The 10,904-nt window shown below is 41.6% G+C and overlaps 1 non-coding gene across 1 annotated transcript; it reads left to right on the top strand.

Moving 5' to 3' along the window:
* The first annotated feature begins 6,128 nt into the window (after positions 1–6,128).
* On the top strand, positions 6,129–6,189 carry LOC115897849. Its single transcript, XR_004057628.1, has one exon. It is a non-coding gene; the product is annotated as a U7 small nuclear RNA (small nuclear RNA).
* Positions 6,190–10,904: the final 4,715 nt, after the last annotated feature.

Raw genomic sequence — 10,904 nt, 5'->3', positions numbered from 1 at the left:
GTATGCATTATCCCAGTGCCCAGCAACCGTGGCATAGCTACATTTAGGCAGTCTTTTGTGATGAGACATATATATGGGTGAAGCATTTGGTCTTTCAAAAAAGCACCAAACTTCCCCTGACCCTGCTGTTACCTTAAGGTACCACCCTACCTCTTACTTTCCGTCTACTCCCCAAATTGTCAACTAGTGCATACTTGCTGTTTCCACTGCCTCCCCACCCACAATCACACTGGACTGTATAATTCTTAACTCTTTGCATCCTCATCACCCAGGTATAATTGCTCTTTGGAGGTGGTCTTTACCTGTCTCATCACCAAATCCAGTGGCTACACAATAATCTTTAGACTTCTTAACTACTCTTAAAATCCTCTCGTCCTGAGGCTTCAGTGACCCTGAGCCACCCTAGGCTTCCTGTCTTCCTGGCAGTTCCTTCCCTGGATCTTTCTTTAGCTATTCTTCCTTCTTCCTCCTAAATGCAGGTACATCCAATGGGTATGTCCTCATGACCTTCTTCCCTCTCCTTCTACCATCTTCCTAACTATGTTTAGTTTATTGGATATAGAAGCCCTCCCTCAACAGTGGGCTGTTGGAAACACAGACTATCCAAAGCCAGATACGTTTAGCCATGAGACTTTGCAGAATCTCCTACCAGGAAATGAGAGTAGGCACTGGCCCAAACACCAAAGCAGAAGAATCCAGCATAACAGTGCAGCCCTGGGACACCGTGCTGGATGCAGCTTAGGACAGGGGATGGGCATCAAGGGGTTTGACCATAGAATAAAGGAGAGGTCCAAAGCTGTAGGTCAGTCAGTGTGCTTGAAGAAGCTTATTTCTAATGGTTGTGTATAGTAGGTTTAAGTGTTTCCCAATCTTTTCACAGGGGTTGGGTATCCCTCTTGTACTTCTCCATCATGTCCTTTATCACACTGGATGCAGGGTATTGTATATTTGCTAGTCTGTATCCAGCTCTAGACTATAAGATTTGGAGGGCAAAGACCATAGATATCTTTATCATCATTATAGTTCCAACACCTAGGCTAGTGCTTGTCCCAGAGAGGGTGCTAAATGAATTTTTATTGGAAGAGTGAATGAACAGGATTTTTAAATTTGGAAATTAAGTTAGTGGGAAGTATGGGAAAGAAAACATACGTAAACCAAGATAAAATTTGTACAAAGTGCATACCATACAGTCATGTATTATTGTTAGAGGTAGACTGCAGATTTCACTCTGAATTGCCTACCAGTGAAAGCAAAGAAAAAATATCAGTGATAAAATTTATAGTGACTGTAGGATTTTAAAAGATAAGCTGCTCAGATGAAGTACAAGTATCACTGTGTTGACTTAAGAGAAATGTCTCCATGGATCCCAACAGAGTGTTACTGGCTTGGCCACAGACAATGTCTAACAGGCCATCTTTGTAATAGTGAATGCTATAGGGCTATTTTTTACAATGTCCTTCAATATAGGCTAATCACATACTATAAATTTAAAGTAATTCTATGAGAAGGGAGACCAGAGTAAAGTAATCAAGTGCCCAGAATGCTGATGACCTGGCATAAAATTTAGAATATCCAGTAGTATAAGGTGTGTCCTGAGGCACATGAGTATTTTTTTTCTTTCTTTCTTTCTTTCTTTCTTTCTTTCTTTTTTTTTTTTTTTTTTTTTTGAGATAGAGTCTTGCTCTGTCACCCAGGCTGGAGTGGTGCAGTGATGTGATCCCAGCTCACTGCAACCTCTACCTCCAGGTTCAAGCGATTCTCTTGCTCAGCCTCCTGAGTAGCTGGGATTATAGGTGTGTGCCACCATGCCCAGCTAATTTTTGTATTTTTAGTAGATACAGGGTTTCACCATGTTGGCCAGGCTGGTTTTGAACTCCTGACCTCAAGTAAGCTACCCGCTTCGACTTCCCAAAGTGTTGGGATTACAGGCATGAGCCACCATGCCCAGCCACACATACATATTTCTCATAATATTATCTAAGAGCTCTGTGATCAAGTAAATTTGAGAAATACTGCCTACTCAGATTCTTATTTCTTGGATGTTTACATGTACATTGACATATACTAATGTTTCAAGAAGTTCTTCAGTAAAGAAACTTTGTCTAATCTGGAGTGTTACCAAAACAATTTGATCATTTTATTATATACTACCTGTTTACATTTCAGGGAAATTTAAGGATGACACTTGGGGAAACAATCTTCTAGGGAAATTATGGACTGCATGTCTACAGACAACCCTGTGTGAATGTTGTTTCTCACAATTAAGTTCTTGATAAGAATCTGTCCACAGAGTGTTCCAAGTGACAGTCACTTGGCAAGAACTTGGAGTGCAGATAATCTGTGCTGTTATTTACAAATGGGCCTTTGACAGTTAACTGAATGGCAGGTCATCTGAGGAAATTAACAGCTTCTACTCAATCTTTGTTTCCATACCCTTCCCAGGGAGATCCCAAAGGAAGCTGAGTATTATGTTAGAAAACAGTCATGACTCCATTCTACTGAAACCCAGTGAAACCATCTCAGTAGAGAACAATCTGAAAATCTAAGCTAGTCTGAACCTCAGTAATAGTATTCTTCCCAAGAACTTCCACGTGCTTCTAGGAGTGGTGAAGAATACACTGCTGTTGTTATTGAAAATAACATCTATTGATTATCTTAATCAATGACTATTCTCTATGGGTTTATGTGCCAATAATTTAGGCTGCTCAGTTTTCTGCATTGAAACTTAAGATTTAAATCACTAGATCATAAAAAAATCATACAATGCATTGCCCCTTCTATCTGGGCAGGCATGCTTCAGATGAACAACAGTGGGAAAATATAATTTCTATGACAAGAGGGAGGAGAAACAAAGTTTATGTCCTGGTATATTCCTTCCTTCTAACTAGCTGATGACTTCCCTCTGTAATAGGTCAGAAAACCGTCAGCTAAATGAGGAACCAGAGAAACACACAGTCCAGATCATCTGAGCTCTTAAGAAAGAGGAGAAAGAACTAACCTTCATTTTTTTCTGTTACTAATCTCCTTAAAACTTCTAAAATATTTTCTACTCTAACTTACTAGGCTTCATAGAATCAAGAAAGGTAAAAGCATCATATAAAAGTATCACATAAGTGAGCTAAAAACATTTTACATTTCACTCTAGAGTTCATTATATTTTTGGCAGGAAATTTATCTTCCTAATTATGTTTTACTTATGTTGAAATTAATTTTAATTGGTATTTCCTGTGAACACACTGAGTAGAAAGCAGGAAAGCCTGCCTAAGTTTAAAAATTGGCCTTGGATAATCCAAAATTCACACTCATTCTGAGTGATCTCATCTATGCCCACAATTTCACCTAGTCCTGATGCTCTGAGGACTTCCACATCAACATCACTCCTCCAGTCTCATTCCTGAGCTATGCAGTGCATTTGAACAGACTCTGGGGCAACTTCGCCTATATGTTGACATATGCAATGTGAATTCATCATCTTTCTGGCCATTTCTTACCTCTGTTCTCCTCTCCCTATAATTCCAGCCTCAATAATTAGATCCACCTTCTACCCAACTGCCCAAGTCAAAATCTAGAAGCTTCTCTAGACTCCTTATTCCCACTCACCACCCTTCTTGGGACTAAAATCCATATCCTTTGGCATGATATTGAAGGGCCTTCACAGTTTAGCCCCATGTTTCCCAGTGAAAGCCGTGTTGGCAATTAGGGCACAACAGTTCTTCTGTTTGCAGGATTGCCCTTCTCATTTCTAGTCCCACCCACTAAATGCCAACAACAATCCCCATTCCCCATCATAACTGGAAAACAAATTTAAAAAGATCATCTACATTTCCTAATGCTACTTGTAAGGTAATACAGCCTCTAGCTGAGAATCACGCCTCTAGCTGAGAATCACAAGTCTAGCTTCGCCTACCTTTCCAGCCCCATCTCTCCCTGCATTCCTCCATAGACTTGACATTCCAGCCACACTGAATGATTTGCACTTCCTGTGTGTGCTGTGTTCTCTCGAGCCAAGCCTCTGTGCCTTTGCACATGCCGTTTTCTCTGTCCCTCGTGTCACCCCTCTCCTTACTGAGGGTGATGGCTAATTTTATGTGTCAACTGGACTGAGCTAAGGAATGCCCAGATAGTGGTAAATCATTCTTTCTGTGTGTATCTGTGAGGCTGTCTCTGGAAGGTGTTACTCTCTCTGAGCAGAGAGTAGGCTGAGTAAAGAAAATCCACCCTCACCAATGGGGGTGAGCATAATCCAATCTGTTGAGAACCCAAACAGAACAAAAAGGTGAAGGAGGGGCACATTCTGTCTCTCTTCTTGAGTGGGACATACATCTTTTTCTGCTCATGGATGTCAGAGCTCCTCATTCTCAGGCCTTTGGACTCTGAGACTTACATCAGCAGCACCCTCTCCTCTCAATTCTCAGAACTTTGGTCTTGGACTGGGAGTTACGCCATCAGCTCCCCGGTTAAGATTTGGACTGAATTACACCACCAGCTTTCCTGGTTCTCTAGCTGGCAGATGGCAGATTGTGGAACCTCTTGGCCTTCATAATCATGTGAGCCAATTCCCGTAATAAACAGGTTTTGTTTCTCTGGAGAATCCTGACTAATACATTGGGCCAACCAAAAATCAATACCTCAAGATTCAATTCAAACCCTTTTGTCCTGGGGAGTTCCCTGCCCACCCTCTACCACAGTAACCTCTTGTCCCTGTAAACTGTAGCTCCCCTTTGGACTGACCCAGACAGACCAAGCTTCAAAATACCTGCCATAGGCTGGATGCGGTGGCACACACCTGTAATCCCAGCACTTTGGGAGGCCAAGACGTGGGGGATCACTTGAGGTCAGGAGTTCGAGACCAGCCTGGCCAACATGGCAAAACCCCATCTCTACTAAAATTACAAAAATTAGCCAGGTGTGGTGGCACGTGCCTGTAATCCCAGCTACTCAGGAGGTTGTGGCAGGAGAGTCACTTGAACCCAGGAGGCAGAAGCTGCAGTGAGCCGAGATCGTACCACTGCACTCCACACTCCAGCCTGGGCGACAGAGAGAGACTCCATCTCAAAAAACAAAAACAAACAACAAAATACCTGCCATGCCCACATCCCACTTTGGGAGAACTGCCCTCTCTGTAGCCCTGCCCTATGTCGATCAGGCCTTTGTAAATACTGTGATATCCTTACAGCTGATGGACCAGGAGTGGTACCTGAAGCAAGGGAGGCCAACCCATAGGCCAGTGCCCTGTGATGTGCCCTAGCTTGAAAAGATGAACTGGGCCCATCAGATTCTCTTTCTCTTTCTCTCTTTCTTGGAAATTTCTAGGAGGAAGCACTGTTTCTTCAATTGATTCATACTGTTTGTATGAGTCAATTGTCACGAGCTGCTATCACTGAGGAAAGGGCCCTAACTCAAGAGTCTATGTGGGCCATGAGAGTGATGGGGAGACCAGCAGCGTCACACAGGTAGCATGTGGACTGGACTCCTCTCCTCTATTGCTTCACCAGTCCATGGAAACACCGCCAGTAGTATCTGGGGACCCTAAGGAGAAAGAAGCACAGAAAGAAAACAGGGCACCAGGAGAACTGAGCAGCAGAGAGTGAGCCCTATGCATAGAGATGAAACTTGTCCCTGATCTGCCTCCAAAGAGCCTCCCAAACCCAAATGTGACAGGGCTTTATTGCACCATACTGACCCACAGAGGAAAAAGTAGACTGAAGGGGTAAGCTGTTTCCTAGTTCTGCTTCCACCAATTTCAAACCCCATGGCCACAGGCAAGTGTTTCTGGAGCACTTTTCTGATCTGTAAAATGGAGGTTCTAGTTTCTTCTCTACTTTAAGACCTGTTCAGTGATTAATTAACTGTATTGACCTTGGACAAGTCATTTGGCCTCTATGAGGCCAGTTCCTGCAATTTTAAAATAAAATCAATAAATTTCACTTTGCAAAGAGGGTGCAGTAATCAACATAATGTATATAGAAAGTGTCTTGTACTATGACTTCTTTTTCCAAGCATTGCAAAAATCATAGAAGACATTTTTGTTGGTATCTATAGTTATAAATATGTATATATAGCATATTGATTAGCATTATTCTAAAATCTTACTGAAGTCTGCTGATTTGATGTTACTTAAATCTTATACCAGTTACAGCTCTTCTAGAATTTGTCCAGCAGTTCTCCTGGATTTTACAGGAAAACCCCACACACCAAAAAACAAACAAACAAACAAAAAAGCCCACCTTACACCTACTTTTATACTATTCTGTAACTGAAGAATTATCATTACAGTTGAGCAGCCTCAAACAAGGGATTGCTATACTTCTAAAAATGATTTATCACTTGCTTTTTATTGCAACACTTTGAAATCCTTCTGCAGGCTATAAATCAGTGCTCTTTTTTCTGCTTACTACCTGTTATTTCAGTTTTACTATTAATAATTGCTTTAAAACCCTTATAATAGCTGTGGAACAATTTTTCTGAAACTGCTTATTATATGATTTCCATTAGTAACAGCTGATTTTTTTTTCTAATCCTTTTGGACACCTAGAACTCTGAGAGTCCCTGAAGTCTGGAGACTCTTGACCTTTCTCTTTCCCACCATCCAATCAATTATCAAGACCTGTTTTGCCTGTTTTAAAAATATCCCTAAGTGAGTGCACCACTATTAACCTAGGCCCGGACCACCAGTACTTCTCACTTGAATGATTACAGTGGTCCCCTGACTGGTCTCCCTACACTCAGTCTCTCATGATGGTGCTCTGGATATGCCAGTGAGTAACACAGGCAAGATATGAATTTCCAATGCCATGGAGCTTTTTTATACTAGTGAGAGAAAGACAAAAAGGGGTTCCTCAAGAAAACCCCAACTTGCAAATTGTCATGAGTGCTATATAGGAAATAGGCAAAGTGCTGAAATAGAGAATATGGGGAGAGTGCATTGTAATTATGAGGTGGTCAGGGAGGACCTCTCTAAGGAGGTGACTTTCAAGGTAAGACTACAAGAGTAAGAATGAGTCAACCAAGTGAAGAGTATGAGCACTGCAGGCAGATGCAAAGGACCCAGGAAGAAAGGCATGTCTTTTTGACTCTAAGAGAAGCCAACATATTCTCTATGGCAATGAGCAGGGTCAGCACCTCTCCATCCTCCAGCACAGACAACTAAAGTGTGGAAATGAGAGGAAGCATCCTACCCAGATGGATGAATGCCTTTTCTACAATATAAATGTGATTAGGTACTTAAAGAGCTTCATGATTTCCCATAACCCTTAAATGTTCAAGCAATTTAATTTGTAAGAACCTTCACACTCAGGTCCCTACCACTTTCCCACCCTTATCCATACCCATTTTCCTTGTCACCCTGCAATGATCACCTTTTGGTGATCACCATGCTTTTCTGTGTTCAGTACTTGCCTCCTCTGTCCCACTGACTGAACATGATTCCCCTTGCCTTCATTGATGGATCCTTTCTCACTTCACCTTTGAAGCCTCAGCTTAAATATCACTTATTTCGACAATGCCTCTCATAGCACTGTGTGTCTAATTCCAGTCATGAATTAACTTCAGATCTCTGGGAAGGAACTTCATCGTGTCTTATTACGACTGCCCCTGGTGTGGTTAGCATTATATTCATCAACTATTCTTTGGCCGAGGATCCCAAACTGCTCTATGACCAACTCATTGTTTTTAAAACCCTTTTAGAATGCACAGATGAAGTACACTGTACCTTGCCATTACAATATTGAGAATGGCATGTCTATCTAGGCTCTAATCCAAGGTGGTTACAGATGTACCAGAAGAACACCCTTCTTAAATCAACCCAGGGACAGAGTATGGCCAGAATAGCTTCAAATTAGCAAAGTCTGTTTGGAGGTTGCAAGCAGTGGAAGGAAGAGAAATTAATCCAGGTTTCTAAGATCACATTCCCAAGCTAAATACAGAAAAAAATATTCTAACATTCACTTCTGATGGCAACCTTTTACAGACAGAATCCAAAGGCTAGGAAGGTGGATTTCAGCTGCTTAAAATCCTGCTACAGTGAAACAATGATTTATATTAATTTTCTTTCACTAAAATTTATATGCAGCTAGCCTTCTTCTAAAGCAACTGATTATCAGAAATATGACAGCATGTTTATATGCCCACATCTTTTTTTTTTTTAACCCACTTGGCTTTAGATTGCTTGAGACTAAACCTTGAAATAATATAGAATGTTTATAGTTCTGAGCAGAAATGCCATAAAGTAATGCAAATTAATCATTTATTAGTCAACCAGTACCTCATGCCTGACAGTTTGCTATATAGCATATGCAGAAAAGACAAATGAGAGTATGATGATGTGTAGCTAGCTGCCTTAAGGGACTCACATGATCTGAGAAGCCTGCCTCCCATCACTCTGGTAGGAAACCACTTCCATGTTAAATTCCAGAGGTGGCTTATAAAAGATTTTCCTACTGAAATGTCAAGATTCCTATGCTGGTTCTAAAGCCACCAATTGCATGAACCCTATTTATTTTATGTATATCTGACTTGTTATAAGAAAGAATTTGAGATGATATATGTGTATGTGTGCAACAAGATCAAAAGTAAATTAAGGAAGAAGAGGCAGAGATAACGGAGGGTGGAAAAGTAGGATGAAGCTGGGAATGAGGCGTCATGTTATTTCCATGTCTTAAGTTTCACAACTATTTGGCAGATTAATTTTTATATATATATGTGTGTGTATGTAATGAGATTTGTTATTATTTCCACATTATATATACCCTTAAAAAAAAAACAGAAACAAAACCAAAAATCCCTCTTTTTAGAATTTATCAGGTGGACACAGTGGCTCACACCTGTAATCCCAACACTTTGGGAAGCCAAGGTGAGTGAATCATTTGAAGTCCAGAGTTTGAGACCAGCTTGGCCACCATAGTGAAACCCTGTCTTTACTAAATATACAAAAATTAGCCAAGTGTGTTGGCGCCCACCTGTAATCCCAACTACACAGGAGACTGAGGCGGGAGAATCACTTGAACCTGGGAGGCAGAGGTTTCAATGAGCCGAGATCGCACCACTGCACTCCAGCCTGGGGCACAGAACAAGACTCTATCTCAAAACAAACAAACCAATAGAATTTATCCAGATCTTTTTCTCTAATTTTGTTTGTAAGCACCTAAAAGTAGACTCTCACTGATTCTACTATCAGCATTTGGTTCATCTAGAGCAAATTTTTTCCAAATCCCTCTATCTATTCTAATACAGTCAATGAATGTAATATTGGTGATATTTTAATAGTACTCTCAATCATCTGAATGACATTCCCTGTTAAAGGGAAAATAAATGAGACACTGTTAGTCAGATAGTTTGTTTCTCCAAACAAAACCCCAAAGCTCCTAATTTATGACAGGTGGGCATCAACCCTAGGCAGAACAGACAACTTCAGTGCTGCCTACAGTATGGCATCATGTGCTCTATTTCTCAACAAGCAGAAGCTCAAAATTGTGGCCAGGTTTAAAGGCACCATAATGGCAATTTCCTAGAAAGTCACTAGGTGGAAGGGATTTTTATTATGTCTTCTTTCACAAAGACCTTTGTTCTCTCAACCAAAGTCATCCCCTCCAGTATACAAGAGTTTTAGATTAAGTATTTGTTCTGATTTTTTCATCACTGCATTTTCCAGATACATTTTTTTTTCTATTACAAAGAGACTCGTTCTTTATAAGGAATGTGTCAGCACTTTCTCACCAGTTACCCTGAAAGAGGAAATGTACTTGAAATAAGAAGCAGTAATTATTGAGATTTGTCTGCTTTTCACATGCTAGGGCTGTGTTCAGGATACTCTGTTGGTTAAAGAACAGCAGTCAGGTTGCATGTGACCCAGGAAGGTGGAGTCCTTATGGCCATGGAAAAGGTGCTTCTAGAAGCAATGGAAAATTGCTTGAGGGTATTAAGAGTGTGTTGGACAACACTGCCTGATGCGAATAGTATTAAATAGCAATATGAGGACAAAACAAAAGGAAATGATGAAAGCATTTACACTTTAACTATAGGAAATAAGAAAAGAAAGATGTTGTTCCTCCTTTGTATCCCATTTCCTGTCAATATCAAGACCCATGAGGCAAGTATGTAGGCCTTAGGGTAACAGTCTTGGACTGCAGGATTTGGTTCAATGAGCTAAGGAGGCCTTCAGAGATTCCATGGTTCGTTTGGGGGTGTTTAATCCCAGCCTAGGGAAGTCTTGTCTAACTGGCTCAAAATACAGGCATTTTCCCCAAGTTCTGTTCTACATCCTTAGTTTCACATTAATTGTTGTCAGCGTACACATTTGAAAAAGGTGATGAGCAAGTCTGTTCCAAGATGACCAAATAGGAACAGCTCCAGTCTGCAGCTCCCAGCATGATCAACACAGAAGACAGGTGATTTCTGCATTTCCAACTGAGGTACCTGGTCCATCTCACTGGGACTGGTTGGACAGTGGGTACAGCCCATGGAGGGCGAGCCAAAGCAGGGCAGGCCATCACCTCACCTGGGAAGCACAAGGGGTCAGGGGATTTCCCTTCCCTAGCCAAGGGAAGCCGTGACAGACTGTACCTGGAAAAACGGGACAATTCTGCCCAAATACCATGCTTTTCCCACAGTCTTAGCAGCTGGAAGACCAGGAGATTCTCTCCCCTGCCTGGCTCAGCAGGTCCCACATCCATGGAGCCTTACTCACTGCTAGCGCAGCAGTCTGAGATCAACCTGTGAGGCTGCAGTCTGGCGAGGGGAGGAGTGTCTGCCATTGCTGAGGCTTGAGTAGGTAAACAAAGTGGCCAGGAAGCTCGAACTGGTCAGAGCATACCGCAGCTCAGCAAGGCCTACTGCCTCTATAGACTCCACCTCTGTGGGTAGGGCATAGCTGAACAAAAGGCAACAGAAACTTCTGCAGACTTAAA

Source organism: Rhinopithecus roxellana, chromosome 5 (assembly GCF_007565055.1).
Source record: "Rhinopithecus roxellana isolate Shanxi Qingling chromosome 5, ASM756505v1, whole genome shotgun sequence".
NCBI lineage: Eukaryota > Metazoa > Chordata > Mammalia > Primates > Cercopithecidae > Rhinopithecus > Rhinopithecus roxellana.
Note: the sequence above shows the minus strand (reverse complement) of the source record. Positions and strands in the feature narration are given on the sequence as shown.